The sequence below is a fragment of the Peromyscus leucopus genome, chromosome 19, assembly GCF_004664715.2.
Source record: "Peromyscus leucopus breed LL Stock chromosome 19, UCI_PerLeu_2.1, whole genome shotgun sequence".
NCBI lineage: Eukaryota > Metazoa > Chordata > Mammalia > Rodentia > Cricetidae > Peromyscus > Peromyscus leucopus.
Window position 1 is genome coordinate 55,409,728 of NC_051079.1, and position 15,384 is coordinate 55,425,111.

The following is a 15,384-nucleotide window of genomic DNA, read 5'->3' on the forward strand; positions in this document are numbered from 1 at the left end:
CCTCCCTCCTCAAGATATGTATGCATTCTTTCTTGATTTCATGACTCTTGGTAACAGTGTCTCTGGCTCAGCCCAGAGGACCAGCCTTGCAAACTTGTCCACCAGCTCCTCATGCCTCTGGAAACCCAAGCCTCAGTATTCACAGCTGGAGACTCCTGGGACTCACACTGACTCCCTTCTGAGGCTGACTGGCCATGCTTTGATCTCACTGCTGTTCTCAATCCTGATTCCCAAGATCACAAGTACCTTCCTCCTGCACACTCACATGCACTTGGTAAAACACATGTGCACACATTGTTCAATATACTATGGCTTCTAGTTTATGAATGAAATGACTTCTCCGGCATTGAGTTTTCTAATGCAGTGATATTAGTGATTCATGATGATGTATTATTGTAGTGATTTAGTATTATTCTTTGAATGGCAGACCAGATAACCCAGGACCATTGGCCTTCTTAACAGAGAGACTAAATTCTAGTATGACATTAATGTAATATTTGGCAGCAAGGGACTCACATGCTTTTATTTTTTTTATGAACAAATACATTAAAGATGAATAAATTTTGTCACAATCTTAGTGCTTTTATTTCTTCTTAATTTGCAGGCATCTGGAACCAGAACAAATGATGATTACTTTCTTCAAACGTTCAATAACTTCATATTTTCATTCAAGTTGTGTCTTTCACTATCTCTTTTCCCATTCAGGAGTCCCATTCTGAGTGTCTTTTCCCTTGATAACAAAGACACATTCCAGAAATGTACTGCCACAGTTCTTTGCCCCTGTCGCTTCTGACATTGTCTCAGTCACCAATGTTAATTATAACGTTAACCACAATCATTTTCTTCCATTTCACAGAAGCGTTTTCATAGAAGCCTGTCTTCTCTTAGACATTTAGGCATTTAGCAGACAGTTCCATGTGGCTGTGGCATGTGGGACATCTGGACATTGCAGGCGAATTTCTAAATGGTCTTATTAAATAAAAAAACACGGAGCCATTTATAGGGGTGAAAACCTGAGAGATCAGGGAAATAGGGAAAGCCACAGCTAACCTCAACTCACCAACTCTGCAGCTTCCAAATGCGAGATACTTCCTGTCTACCCACGTCTATATGCCTTGCTGTTCTGCCATCTGATTTGCTCTCTCTGTCCAGCTACATCGCTTCCTCTTCCTGCCCCGCTCTGTCACTTCCTGTATAGACCTCCAAACCTCCATGGTTAACTAGTGTTGGAATTTAAGGTGTGTGCCACCATACCTGGCTCTGTTTCCACTGTGGCCTTGAACTCATAGAGATCCAGACAGATCCCTGCCTGCCAAGTGATAGGATTAAAGGCGCGTGCTACCATTGCCTGACTTCTTTGTTTACTTATAATGGCTGGCCTTTTTCTCTGATCTCCAGGCAAGCTTTATTTATTAAAGCACAAATAAAATATCACCACAGGACATAGTGGCTGAGATGGAACTAGGAGGCAGGTGGTGTAAAACCCATTATCTGGGAGAAAGACTAGGCAGAGCATCAAACCAGTGTAGCACAGCCGGGGGCTCAGGGCCTGAGGTGAGAGCTCAGGATTTCCCTCGGCTGGTGCATCAGTGGGGTTGTCTCAGGTGAGGCCTCATGTGTGGATCTCAGGAGGGTCCTCTCTGTAACTGGGGAGGACCTGGCAGCAAATCCTCTTTTCTAACAGGAGCCCACGGGCCAGTCAGTCTCATGCCTGAAATCACTCCAGATGCACGCAGACACAAAACTACAATTACAAGGCCACACAGGTCATGAAGCAGGTAGGCCAGCTTCAGATTCACTCTCCCACCTCTTCTTCAAATCCAGTCCCCTGTGTCATTCCCAGCTCTGTCGCAGATGGCCTCTCCTTACTCTCTGTCACCAGTTCTAGGGAAGTAAACAGATCTCAGTGGAACACCCTGCTTTTCTCCCTCCTGTGGGCGCCCCCAGCCCCACCCCACTTCTAGCCCATCCCCACTCCTAAGTGTCAGCTTCCAATACCCAGAAACATCTTCAACCCAGCACCCGCAGTGGCCACCCCTGACAGGATCCCAGAAGAATTCCCTACCAGGTAACACACAGCCACTACACCCTCCTAAGAACCAGAGAGGGCCACAGAAACCAAGGAACAAAATGTCCATCTACTGAAGACAAGACCAGATATCAGCAGCTAGAATTACAATTCTCCCAACCCCAGATGCCTAGACACCAGTGTCAAAACCCAATCAACAACAGCCAGGACACTATGTCTCTGTTATAGCTCAGCGGCTACTACAGGAGGTCCCGAGAACTGCAACACAGCTGAAGCAGAAGATAAGAACCTTGACACAACCTTTACAACTGTGATGACGTTCCTAAAAGAGGAGGTCAATAAATCCCTTAGAGAAATCTATGAAAACACAAACACGCAATAGCAGAAAAGGTAAAACATAGTTCAAGATCTGAGAGTGGAAATAGAATCAATAAAGAAAACCCAAACTGAGCCGAGTGGTGGTGGTGTGCACCTTTAATCCCAGCACTTAGGAGGCAGAGGCAGGTGGATCTCTGTGAGTTCAAGACCAGTCTGGTCTACAGAGTGAGTTCCAGGACAGCCAGGGACACATGGAGAAACCCTGCCTTGAAGAATCAAACCAAACCAAACTAAACCAAACCAAACCAAACCAAACCAAACCAAAACCAAAACCAAAACCAAAACCAAAACCAAAACCAAAACCAAAACCAAAACCAAAACCAACCAACCAAACAAACAAACAAAACCCCAAAAAAACCAAAACAAAAAACAACCCCCTCCCCGAAAAACCAAACAGAAATGAACAAACAAAAACCCCAAATTGAAGAAAATCTGGAAATGAAAAATTTAGGAACTCGAACAGGAACCTCAGAGGCAAGCCTCACCAACAGAATACAAGAGATGGAAGAGAGACTCTCAGTCATTGAAGACAAGACAGAAGAATGGAGACCTCAGTCAAAGAAAATGTTGAATCTAAAAAAGTCTAGGCACAAAACATACAGGCAATCTGGGACACTGTGAAAAGACCAAATCTAAGAATAATAGAAATAGTGGGTGGAGAAGAAACCTAGGTTAAAGGCTGAGAAAGTAGTTTTCAACAAGATCATAGAAGACAATTTTCCTAACCTAAAGAAGGAGATGCCTATCAAGGTACAAGAAGCATACAAAACACCAAATAGACCAAACCAGAAAAGAAATTCCCCTCAGCATATAATAAATGTGCAAAATGCATATTTAATGTACAAATCAAGAAAGACTATTACATGCTGCCAGGGTGCTAGAAGGAAAACTTCAGCCTTGAAGAGGTTAACCATACCCAAGAAAACACAAGGAATAAATAATCTTAGACCAGCGAACAAAAGGGAGAGGGGACAACCATACACACCACAACAACCAATAATAGGAATCAACAAACACTGACCACTAATAATTCTCAACATGAATTGTCTCAATTCCCTAATAAAAAGACAGAGACTAACAGAATGGATTAAAAAACAGGATCCATCCTTCTGCTGCATCCAAGAAACACACCTTAACATCAGGGACAGACACTGCCTCAGGGTAGAAGAATGGAAAGAGATATTCCAAGTAAATGAACCTAAGAAGGAAGCTGGTGTAGCCATAGACTTCAAACCAAACCAATCAGAAGAGATAGGGAAGGATAATATACACTCATCAGAGGAAAAAAATCTATCAAATGGATCAAAGCTCTCAGCATAAAACCAGATACACCGAAGCTGGTAGAAGAGAAAGTGGGGGGCAGCCTTGAACCCACAGGCACAGGAGGAGACTTTTTGAACAGAACATCAATAGCACAGGCACTAAGATCAACAGTTAGTAAATGGGACCTCATGAAACCTAGAAGCTTCTGTAAGGCAAAGGACACTGTCATTCAGACAATAAGGCAGCCTACAGAATTGGAAAAGATTTTTATCAATTACACATCCAATAGAGGGTTAATATCCAAAATATATGAACTAAAAAACCCAAAATCAACCAACCAACCAAACAAACCAAAACAAAAATTCTTATATCAAGAAAGCAAATAACCCAATTAAAAGTGGGGTAAATATCTAAACAGAATTTTTAAAAGAGGAAACTCAAATGGCTAAGAAACATTTAATGTTCAACATCCTCAGTCATTGGGAACATGCAAATCAAAACTACTTTGAGATTTTATCTTACACTGGTCATGATGGCTAAGATCAATAATAATCTGAGAGCTCATGATGGTGAGGATGTGACATCGGGGAAACACTCGGCCATTGCTGGTGGACTGCAAACTTTCACAGCCACTATGGAAATTAAAATGGCAGTTCCTTAGGAAGATGAGAATAGATTTACATCAAGATCCAGCTAGACCACTCTTGGCATATACCGAAAGGATGCTTCATCCTAGCGTAGAGACACTTGTTCAACCATGTTCATTGGTGTTCTATTCATAATAGCCAGAAACTGGGAACAGCCTAGATGTCCCTCACCAGATGAATGGATAAAAAAAATGTGGTATATTTACACAACGAAATTTTACTTAGTTGTTAAAAAAAATGAAATCATGAAATTTTCAGATAAATGGATGGAACTAGAAAAAATTATCCTGAGTGAGGTTGGGACCCAGAAAGACAAACATGATATGTACTCACTTATAAGTGGGTATTAGCTATTAAGTCAATGATATATAACACAGAGATTATGTATAAAGTAAAGGACTTAGGGGTGAGGTAGGTGGTGGTATCTCCATCGTTTTTTGTTGTTCTTTATTTTTTTTATTATTTTAAGTTCAGGATTGCTTTAGATATCCTGGGTTTTAAAAAAATATTTAAGTTAGGTGAAATGTTTTTTTTTTCAATAATTGAGTAAAACTGAAATTTATTATATTCCACAGTCGTCCTAGGGACCTCCATGCTATATATATAGTCTCTATGGTTCTATGGGTTGTGGTCTGATTGTTCATTTTATATCTAGAATCCACCAATGAGTGAGTACATACCATAACTGTCTTTCTGGGTTTGGGTTACCTCACTCAGGATGATTTTTTCTAGTTCCATCCATTTGCCTGCAAATTTCATGCTTTCATTGTTTTTCTCTGCTGAGTAGTACTCCATTGTGTATATGTACCACATTTTTTTCATCCATTCTTCCGTTGATGGGCATCTAGGTTGTTTCCAGGTTCTGGCTATTACAAATAGTGCTGCTATGAACATAGCTGAGCATGTATCTTTATGGTATGTATCAGCATTCTTCAAAGTGTTCCACACAATAGAAACAGAAGGAACACTACCAAACTCTTTTTATGAGGCTACAATTACCCTGATACCCAAACCACACAAAGATGCAACAAAGAAAGAGAACTACAGACCAATCTCCCTCATGAACATTGATGCAAAAATACTCAACAAAATATTGGCAAACCGAATCCAAGAATACATCAAAACAATCATCCATCACGACCAAGTAGGATTCATCCCAGGGATGCAAGGATGGTTCAACATACGGAAATCAGTCAATGTAATACACCATATAAACAAACTGAAAGAAAAAAACCACATGATCATCTCCCTAGATGCTGAAAAAGCCTTTGACAAAATCCAACACCCCTTCATGATAAAGGTCTTAGAAAGAATAGGAATACAAGGAACATTTCTAAACATAATAAAAGCAATTTATAGCAAGCCAACAGCAAACATCAAATTAAACAGAGAGAAACTCAAAGCGATACACTAAATTCAGGAACAAGACAAGGCTGTCCACTCTCCCCATATTTATTCAATATAGTACTAGAAGTTCTAGCTAGAGCAATAAGACAACAAAGGAGATCAAAGGGATACAAATTGGCAAGGAAGAAGTCAAACTTTCACTATTTGCAGATGATATGATAGTATACATAAGTGACCCCAAAAACTCTACCAGGGAACTTCTACAGCTGATAAACTCCTTCAGTAAAGTGGCAGGATACAAGATCAACTCAAAAAAATCAGTAGCCCTCCTATACACAAATGATAAAAGGGCTGAGAAAGAAGTCAGAGAAACATCACCCTTTACAATAGCCACAAATAATATAAAATACCTTGGATAACACTAACTAAACAAGTGAAAGACCTTTTTGATAAGAACTTTAAATCTCTAAAGAAAGAAATTGAAGAAGATGTCAGAAAATGGAAGGATCTCCCATGCTCATGGATAGGTAGGATTAACATAGTAAAAATGGCAATCTTACCAAAAGCAATCTACAGATTCAATGCAATCCCCATCAAAATCCCAACACAATTCTTCACAGACTTGGAAAGAAAAATACTCAACTTTATATGGAAAAACAAAAGACCCAGGATAGCTAAAAGAATCCTATACGATAAAGCAACCCTTGGAGGCATCACCATCCCGGACCTCAAACTCTACTATAGAGCTATAGTAATAAAAACAGCTTGGTACTGGTATAAAAAACCGACATACGGACCAATGGAATCGAATTGAAGGTGAAATGTTTTTATCTCCTCAATCACCTTTCAGAATGTGATAAAATGTTTCAAAACCTTTCTTTTAGCTTCTTGACATGTGCAACACACTAGTTACCTATAGTCACCCACTACACAATAGCACAGCAGGAGTCAGCTAATAATACTACCCACCTCTCCCCCCTTTCCTCCCTGGCCTCTAGTAAACACCACTGCACTTCCCACTTCCTCTAAATCAACTTCTTTAGGTTTTACATATGAGAGAGATTGTGTGGTATTTGTCTTTCTGTGCCTGGCTTATTTCACTTAGCACGGTCACCTTCAGTTCCATTGTGTTAAGTCCACTGGATCCACGATGCCATTTAATTCACATATTCCTCTGTTTGTTTTTTTTGTTGGGAAGACCTGGCAATTAGTGAGGTGTTGAAGTCACCCATTACTATTGCGCAAAGGCTAGACTGTGGCTTTCCATTTAAGAGTATGTGTCTATGGACTTGGGTGCACCTATATTTGGGGTGTATATGTTTAGGATCTTAATGTTCTCTTGATAGATGATGATTCCCTTAATTGCTATGAAGTGATCATCAGCTGTCACTAGTGTCGGGTTGGAGTCTATTTTAAAATAGTGACACCTGCTTGTCTCCTACGTCCATTTGCTTGGAACATCTTATACACCCTTTCACCCTAAGCTAGTGTCTGTCTTTGTGTCAGGTGCATTTCTTGAAGATGGTAAATAGATGGTTCCTGCTTTTGGATCCAGTTGGCTAGTCTGTGCTTTGGATCAAGGGGTTGGGACCATCAGTATTATGGTTACTATGGAAAAGTACATTTTGATCCCTCTCATTTTGTTCTTTCTATAGTGTTTACTTCTTTCCCCCTTCCTACCTTGATTGACTATTATTATAGCATGATTGTGGTGATATTTTATTTGTGCTGAAATGTGGTGATATTTTGTTTGTATGTTATAAATAAAGTTTGCCTGGAGATCAGAGGACATAGCAAGCCATTAACACAAAAGTCAGGCAGTGGTAGCACACGCCCTTAATCTGATCACATGGCAGGCAGGGTCTCTGTGTGTTCAAGGTCACACTATGGAACAGCCATGTGTGGTGACACAGCCTTTAATCCCAGTACCAACCATAGAGACAGGCAGTGACAAGGAAGTGAGGTAGCTGGGCTAAGAGCCAATGAGAGGGCAGAACAGCAAGACAATAAAAGCCTGGGTAGACAGGAAGTCGTGGCATTTTGGAAGTTGCAGAGCTGGTGAGGTAAGGTTGGCTGGTGGCTCTCGCTGTTTCCCTGATCTCTAAGGCTTTCACCCCTATATTTGACTCCATGTTTTTTTATTTAATAAGACCACTTAGAAATTGGACTATCCATGACTTATTCTTCTGGTCTCCTTGTAGGTAGATTTGCCTTTTTCTTCTGTCCAAAGGATTCCTGGCTGAGTGCTAATAAATTCCTTTAGCCCATGTTTGTTTTCCCTTCAGTTATGACAGTTTTGCTGGCTATAGTAGTTTGGATTGGTAGCTGTTGTCTTTCAGAACTTGAAATACATATGCCTGAGCCCTCCTGGCTTTTAAAGTTTCAGTTGGAGAACTTTCTGTTATTCTGCTGGGCCTGTCTTTGTGTGTGCCCTGACATTTTTCTCTTGCTGCTTTCCATGAGCATACTTCTTGTTGTTCTCTATAGTTAGTGTTTTAATTATTTTATGATGGTGGGTAGTTCTTTTCTGGTCTTGTTGACCTGGTGTCCTAAATACTTCCCATGTATGGATTGGCATCTCTTTTCCTAACTCTGAAAATTTTTTGTTATTATTCTTTTAAAATTGTTTTGGATTTTATTTATCTTTGTGTGCACAGGTGTTTTGTCTGCATGTGTGTCTGTGCACCATGTGTGTGCAGTGCCCATGGCAGCCAGAAGAGGGCATCAGATCCTTTGGAACTGGAGTTACAATCAATTGTGAACCACCATGTGGGTGCTAAGATATATATATCTTATATATATATATTTAAATGTTGAATGTCATTTCTTGAAGGGGGTAGGAGGTCTTAAATACAGGCTTACAGCACAATGGGAGGACCCCGGAGGGCAGAAGTTCTCTACTGATGTTTTATAATCTTGCATCTAATTTGTTAACACCCATTATTCAGGATACACAGACAAGGATCTTCCCTTAAGCATTCAGGAGGGTGGAACCTGGCAGGGAATTAGCATTGGGAGGATATCAAGGTCAAAGTCCGCAAGCAAGGCAACAGTTACCCAAAACAGGGGCCAGGGCCCTGCAGGTCCCCCTTTTATTAAAAAATGAGCTTCTAACTTGGGTTTCGTGGGACATCAGCAGGTCATCTTACCCATCATGGAGACGTCTGCCCAGGTCACACAGGTGCTCTGTCTTAGGTTGGTGAGTGCCCCCAAGCATTACCCGTCTCTGAATACTCATTATCATACCGGCTCAATCGTGTGTGAACTGCATGGTTAATTGCTGTCAAAGGTCTCAAAATGGCACTGGGCTTGCAATCTGTGTGTTCGATACAGAAAAGACCAACAGAGGTCCTATCTCACTCATAGCCAGTAGGCTAAAGGCAACTGAGCCATTCCCTTCCTTAACAAGCCATACTGTACGTTGGAATCCTTGTAAGATAGTATCCCAAAAGCAACTGGAACTTGAGTTTAAAATTTATAATTTTCAAAGCCAATCAAGGTGTATATAACTACTGAATTAAATTTATCATGCCCAATAGAATGAGAGATTAACTAACTGTGGTAGCTACTTTTGTTGCCAGGGTCTCCACTGTGCTAGCTGTAGTAAGCAATTATGAAATGGTAATCCCAGAAACAGCAGCGGTGACTGCCATTGCTATAAGCAATAGCGGCAGCAGCAATGTCAAATTCTCTTCTGGATTGTGTTGACATCCACTGGCATGGATACAACTCCAGGAACACGAACTGCCAAGGCCCGTTTTTTTTTTATCCCAGCATGACTTTAGCTGGCAGCTCTTCTGGAGAATCCAATCTCATGGCTACAGTTCCTAGGCTTACATTAATGCTTGCCAAAGCTGGCCATATTGGGCTCTCAATCTTCATTGGCATCAGAAAGGTATATTTTTTTCATGAAGACCCATTAGGTTTCTGTCATGTTGGGCTTCAGGAGCAGCCACAGGGCGCATTCAGTGCTCAGGAATCCAAAGAGGAACCTCATTGTCCTGAGGAAAGATATAAACCAAACTCTGGGGCCACACCAACACTAGATTGGGTCTCCTCCATGTGCTAGTAGAAAGATCCTTCCATTGCTCCAGAAGGTGATTTGCAACAGGAGCCCTCCAGTGCTTATCTGCATCGGATCCTCCAGCAGAATCCACCGACAAAAAAATTTAAAATATATAAAACAAGGGAAAGAATAGAATGCGGAGAGGAATGATGAGTTCCTAGTTCTCCCTTTTTTAAACTTTAGTAAAATGTTTGTTTGTTTGTTTAATATTTCAAATTTTTCTTTATTTTTTATTGTTTAAAATTAATTAATTAATTTATTTTTCTATTATCAGCTTGGTAAAGTATGTATTCTTATCTTAATAGTGAGATGTTTCATTGAGGTTTGCTCAGTAATTGAGTAAAACTGAAATTTATTATAAGCCACAGTCGTCCTAGGGACCTCCATGCTATATACATAGCCTCCATGGTTCTGTGGGTTAATTCCAATTGAGCCATTCTGACAGGTGTGAGGTGGTATCTCAGAGTCGTTTTGATTTGCATTTCTCTGATGATTAAGGATGTTAAGCATTTCTTTAAATGTCTTTCAGCCATTTGTGATTCTTGTTTTGTGAATTCTCTGTTTAGCTCTTTAGCCCATTTTTTAATTGGACTGTTCTGTATTTTGATGTCTAGTGTCTTGAGTTCTTTATATACTGTGGAGATCAATCCTCTGTCAGATGTGGGGTTGGTGAAGATCTTTTCCCATTCTGTTGGCTGTCTTTTTGTCTTATTGACTATGTCTTTTGCCCTGCAAAAGCTTCTCAATTTCAAGAGGTCCCATTTATTAATTGTTGTGCTCAGGGTCTGTGCTGTTGGTGTTATATTTAGGAAATGGTCTCCGGTGCCAATGCGTTCAAGAGTGCTTCCTACTTTCTTTTCTATTAAGTTTAGTGTAACTGGATTTATGTTCAGTTCTTTGATCCACCTGGACTTGAGTTTTGTGCATGGTGACAGATATGGGTCTATTTGTAATCTTTTACATATTGACATCCAGTTATGCCAGCACCATTTTTTCCGTTTTTTAAAAAGATTTATTTATTTATTATGTATACAGTGCTCTGTCTGCATGTGTGCTGTGTGCCAGAAGAGAGCACCAGATCTCATTCTAAGTGGTTGTGAGTCACCATGTGGTTGCTGGGAATTGAACTCAGGACCTCTGGAAGAGCAGCTAGTGCTCTTAACCTCTGAGCCATCTCTCCAGCCCAGGTTGTTCCAGTTCTACACCTTGTCTTTAAGCTCAAGCATTTTGTCCTTTCCTGGGTCTATGCTGTGGTGAGATTTTCCATGGAGATTTTTATTTGACTTACCTTTTCATCTCCAGCCTTTCAGATGTTTCCCCCTCATATTTCTATCTCTGTTTTGATGTCTCTTTCATATTTTGCATTGCCTTCCTTATTTCATTTGGCTGTTCATGTTTTCAAACAGCAGCTTATTTTCTTTTATTTCTTTGAACATATTTATAATTATTTCTTGAGTTCTCTGTCTGGGATCTTATTTAACTCAACCCCCTAGTTGCCATTGCTTATATGATTAGTAATTTTTGGAGGAATTATATTCTCTAGGTGTTTTGTGTTTCTTATGTTATTCCCTTGGAATTTACACATCTAGTGTTATTTCTTTGGTTGTTTTTTTTTTCAGTTCTATTCTTTCAGTTGAAGTATTTGTAGTGCTCACCTGGGACTTGGATATGGTAAAGTTGAGTGTTCAGTTCAGAAAATAGTTCTTCAGTCCATGAGCTCAGGGTACCTAGCATCAACTCTATATTATTCCCAAGTAGGACATCAGCTATGAGAGCAGCCACAGTTTTGGTAGTGGCCAAATAATCCAAACCACTTATTGTCACCAATAGGGCTACATAAGTTAGGGTATTCCAGTTTACCTGTGACAAATAATTGTAAAAAAAAAAATCAGTGACTAAAACAGCAAAAATCTGTTTTCCTGTTCACCTACACACAATGCAACATTACTGCACTTATCACAACTGCTCAGGAAGCCCGTTGAGGAGTTTCTCTGAGATGTACATTCATTCTCATCCAACCTGGGTGAGTATCCTGCCAGTAACACAGTGCATTACATGTGAAGAGGCTGATTGTATAAAGTGCAAGGCACAGTGTGCTGTTAGAGCCTCTGCTTGAGTCTCAGTTTGAATAAATTTGTCTCACAGCTCTGCTTTCTTCCTTCTGGATTCCTAACTCTAGGAAAAAGGGTAAAATATTCCCAAATACACAAGTTGGGAGAAGCCCAAGTTTGGTGGACAGGCCCCCCACTGAGGCCTTGGACTCACTGGGAGATGATCAAAGTAAGTTTGGAACTGGATGCAGGTTCCAGTCACACTGGCTGGAACTTGATGGTCATAGGCCACTCAAACTTACCCAAGTCATCCACAAAGATAGGCACTACTGTGGAATAATCCTTTTGTACATTGTAAAGATGTGTTGCTCTCTTTGTTACTAAAAAGCTGATTGACCAATGGCTAGGCAGGATTTTCAGGGCAGGGAGAATGCTAGCAAGAAGGGTGGAGTATCAGGAATCAGGAGGAGAAGCCATGAGATGCAGAACAAGCAGGATGGGAAGTATGTACACGAGGTACATGAGCCTTGGGGCAGGACATAGATTAATAGAAATGAGCTAATTTAAGTTATAAGAGCTAGCTAAAAACAAGCCTAAGCTATTGGCCAAGCATTTATAATTAATAATAAGTCTCTGTGTGGATATTTGGGAATGGTTGGTGGGAAAGAAAAGCCCACTTGCAGGGTACAAAATAAAACAGTTTATTTATTTTCCAAGTTGTAAGTCAGTTAATTATGCATTAACCAACAAGCTAAGCACATGGTCACCACCATGTCTCCACAGGGGCAAAGTTTCATTCTGCCATTGCTTTATATAATTCCTTCCTGTTTTAAGTAACATGTTAATCTACCTCTCTGTTTACTGATGGGCTTCAAATGGTTTAAAACAGGAGACAGAAGAGTTGTATGGTACTGACACTTACTTGGGAATGAAAGCCATAGCTGGAGGTAATGATATTCTGTTTGCAAAATAAGCTACATTGTTTATTATTTTAGTAGATAGCTTTGAAATTGTTCTGGTTTCATGATGGTTTACATCCTTTGAAACTTTGGCAGCAAAGCCTTCCTTATAGTACCGAAGGGATACTTTTCTTTTCTTTCTTTTTTTTTTTTTTTTTGTTTTTCGAGACAGGTTTCTATGTGTAGCTTTGTGCCTTTCCTGGGACTCACTTGGTAGTCCAGGCTGGCCTCGAACTCACAGAGATCCGCCTGCCTCTGCCTCCCGAGTGCTGGGATTAAAGGCGTGCGCCACCACCGCCCGGCTTGGGATACTTTTCTTGACCAAATTTGTTCTCTGAATTTGAGGGGAAAGGGGGAAGGCTCATTCATTCTTTTTTTTTTTCCTCCTTTATTAATATATTCCTGTATTTTTGAGACAGGGTTTCTCTGTGTATACCTGGTTGTCCTGGATCATGCTCTGTTAATCAGACTGGACTCAAACTCAAGAGAACCACCTGCCTCAGCCTCCTGAATGCTGGGATTAAAGGCGTGGACCACCACCATCCAATTTCTTCACTTTTCTTTGTCCGCATCCATCCCTCTGTCCACTTGCCCTGTCCTCTGCTTTGTCATGCTTTACCAACCAGAGTTCTTAAAGGGGAGCAGACAGTTTGAAAGAAAAGGGCTTTGGAGGCACCGTCTCAGTGGCAGAGTAAGAAACAGGCCCTGTGTCTGCTCCGAAGAAGGGAGGCATTCAGAATTACTAATCTAGTTTGGGCATCTCTCTTAACAAATTTACCTTCCCGGCCTCCCTCTGACCTTGAACCACCCAAGGAAACCCTCGACTTAGGTTACACGTTTCCCCTTCTTGAATAGGCAGGAGGAGAAACTTACACTAAAAGAGAAGGTTGCAGGTAGGAAAGATTGATGCCGAATGTAAATGGCTGCTGAAAATTTAATTGTTTTCAAGATTATGCTTAGAAAAAAAAAAGCAGTTAAATACTGAGGATAAGGGCCAGTGAGATGGCTCATTGGGTAAAAGCACTTGATATGTAAACCTGACAACTCAAGTTCAATCCCCAGGAACCATGACAGAGGAAGAGAAATGACTCCCAGAAATTGTTCTCTGATCTCCACATGTGCACTGTGGTATGCATGCACACCACACCTGTGAACACACACACACACACACACACACACACACACACACACACACACGAGCAATAATTGTCAATAATTTTCTCCAAAAAAACTGAGGATGAACAGCCCTTAAGGCACAGAAATCTCATTCTGATAAGATGCTAGTAAAAACAGTCACACTTGGGTACAAAGAGAATTCTCACTGCATTCATGTTGGGTTGTCTTTTCTTCCCCCTTCATTTATATTTTATGTGTTTGGGTGTTTTGTCTGCATACATGTCTGTGCACCGCATGTGTGCAGTGCCAGTAAAGGCCAGAAGAGGGCATCAGATCCCCTGGGACTGAGGTTATGGCTAGCTATGAGCCTCCACAGGAGAGGTCTAAATTCCCCCCTTTTTACAACCGGATCTAAATTTCTGTTTTTTAAGAGCAAACAAGTTGTTTTTGTTTTTGTTTTCCAATGAAGGGCCATTAGTCAACACTGCCCCTGACAGCAGAGACGAGGAGGGAAGCATGTACAAAGCCAGCTACCACAGTATCACAAGACAGTGACCAAAACAGGACGATTTCTGTTACCCCCCTGAAACAGACCTGGACTTGCCCCAGTATGCCCAAAGATAGAAAAGCTAAAACCTCAGCCCATCAAAAACATACTAATGTAACTGCTGCTTGCTTGACCAATTATGTTTGAGATGACTTATCTGTTCCTGAAATTCCCCGAGCTGTGCTTAAAAGGAGCCTGCACGCTCCTCTCAGGGTAGTCGCCCTTTTGTACAGGTGAATGATCCTGCTGGTAAATAAACGCTCCTTGCTCTTGCATACCATTTGAGTCTGAGGTCTTCCTTCAATGTTTTTTTTTTTTTTTTTTTTTTTTTTTTTTTTTTTTTTTTTTTAGACCCCTTACACACGTGGGTGCTGGAAATTGAATCTAGGTCATGTTAACCATTGAGCAATCTTGCTAGTCCCTCTGTTTCTGTTTTTGTTTTATGTTAGCCACAGGAGAGTGGGTGAATACATCATGATTTCACCAGGGAGACACTACTGCCAGTTGAGTTTGGTGAATTAACACTTCAGGTATCAACTTGAGTTTTGACACTGTAATAAAAGGGGAAAAGATGAAATGTATACCAACTAGAAGAGCAGTTAGATAGAGCTTAAAAGCACACAAAGCAATACCATATGATTTAACAATTTTATATGCAGCATAAATAAAAAGGCATGGGGACGAAGGAGCGTGCTAATGTTTCGAGACGGCTCTCCCTTGGTCTTTGCATGCCAGGAGGTCTTACAAGTCAGTCAGTGATGCCTTTTTGTTAAAAACAGTTCAGAGTAGCTGCTGCTCACTCCCCCACAACAACTTGCACTGCTGCATCTTTTGAAACTCCTGCCACCGCACCGAGGAAGGAAAGTGTGAGCGCGAGTGAGCAAGTAAAGGGAGCTCAGAGAGAATGGCCCAGTCTGAACGTGCCTCCGAGGCCATCCCACCCTCCCGGCTGAGTCCGGCCAGTGTTGCCACCCCTTGGCA